Source organism: Corvus brachyrhynchos, unplaced genomic scaffold (genome assembly GCF_000691975.1).
Source record: "Corvus brachyrhynchos isolate BGI_N302 unplaced genomic scaffold, ASM69197v1 scaffold46, whole genome shotgun sequence".
Taxonomy (NCBI): Eukaryota; Metazoa; Chordata; class Aves; order Passeriformes; family Corvidae; genus Corvus; species Corvus brachyrhynchos.
The window spans coordinates 6552456-6554076 of NW_008238838.1; the positions used below are offsets into that span (position 1 = coordinate 6552456).

At 53.7% G+C, this 1621-nt stretch overlaps 1 protein-coding gene and 1 non-coding gene across 2 annotated transcripts in view; both read right to left on the minus strand.

Moving 5' to 3' along the window:
• The window catches only part of REXO2 (RNA exonuclease 2), a 19054-nt gene that overhangs the window by 6486 nt on the left and 10947 nt on the right, over positions 1–1621 (minus strand). The window lies entirely within an intron of this gene.
• On the minus strand, positions 305–1387 carry LOC103618621. Its single transcript, XR_001863378.1, has 3 exons — positions 1221–1387; positions 562–664; positions 305–371 (listed from the first exon to the last, which is right to left on the minus strand). It is a non-coding gene; the product is annotated as an uncharacterized LOC103618621 (transcript).

The following is a 1621-nucleotide window of genomic DNA, read 5'->3' on the forward strand; positions in this document are numbered from 1 at the left end:
AGAGGGAAAGGCATGCTTGGTTTGGTACACTCGCTGCCCAGTGCAGTGCTTGAACTAAACCCTGGGCTGGACCCTAACTCACACTGTAAATACCAGGAGAACGGAATAGGTTGGTTTGGAAGTGAGACCGAATGCAAGCTTAATAACCACTACCCACTACTTCACCCACAGCTGGACTCCCACAGCCCAGAGCCCTCCCAACAGACCCCCAACTGTTCCAGGAGCTTCAAATCTTCTGGAATTGTCATCTCAGCACTCCAAAAGTACATTCCCACAACCTGTGCCTCTGAGTGTGCGCACGTACCACTGCTTGTCTCTGCAGGCTTGACGGGAACCCTGGTGCGGCCATGCCATCTGGAACCCTCTCATACCTGCACAGAAAACAGATCAGGAGTTTCAGCCTTAAACACACAACAGCTGCAGTCCAAGGGGTGTCGGTATCCCACTGGTGTTCCCTCCACAGGGAAGAAACACCAAATTGCCCTTGGAAGTAGCCAGGAACGCTGTGAGCCATGCAATGTCTATCTCCACTCCACGCTCCTGTGCCAACAAGACTCATACCTGCTGCAGTTGGATGCTGGATGAGGCATCCCAGGCGGGCTGGTGCCAGCAGCTGTGAGCGGGGGACAGGATGGATTGATATCCTGGGCTGCATGACTGCTCCCTGGGGAGAGACAAATATTTCAGGAGACCCACAAATACCAGATAAGGAACTTGGGTGTGAACTTGCAGGACATCAACACGTTTTGAATTGGCTCTCCAGTTTCCACGTGTTTAATTGGCTCTCACATTTCATCAGTGACCTGCAAAAGCACATGGTCCAGTTACCAAAATATGGCACTGCAACTGTCTTAATTCCCACCAGGAAAGGGCAGAGATATTGTAGCCAATGTGCCTCATTTAACCACCACCAGATGCAATTTTTAGTGCTTGTGTGATAATTTATAACAGATCTCAGAGGTGCTGCAGGAATAACCAATAAAAACACAAAGAGAAGGCTCAGCCAAGGGGGTTACACCGGCCACGAGGGACAAAAAGTCCCTGGTGGAAGCACTGGGACAGGAGTGTGTGAAGGGAGCAGAGCTGGCAGAGGAGGGTGAGCCTTGGTGAGAGGCTCCTGCAATTTCCCCGATTAACTGTGATTCTGTTGCAGGCTGGGGGCAGTTGACAGCAGTTCACTTTCCCTCTAGAAAACGGGTTATTTAAGGTTCCTCCGGTACCTGATCGGAACTGGATGCGCATGGGCCGCCCGTACAGCTTGATCCCGTTGAGCAGCCGCAGTCCGTACGGCACCGACTCCTCGTGCTTGAAATTGACGAAGGCGAACTGCTTGGGCCGTCCATCCCGGTCCTTCGGGATCTTCACGGTGATCACGGGACCCGCCTGGCATCGGGGGCGTTATTTAAGGTTCCTCCGGTACCTGATCGGAACTGGATGCGCATGGGCCGCCCGTACAGCTTGATCCCGTTGAGCAGCCGCAGTCCGTACGGCACCGACTCCTCGTGCTTGAAATTGACGAAGGCGAACTGCTTGGGCCGTCCATCCCGGTCCTTCGGGATCTTCACGGTGATCACGGGACCCGCCTGGCATCGGGGGCGAAGGCATTAAGCAAACACCGGGA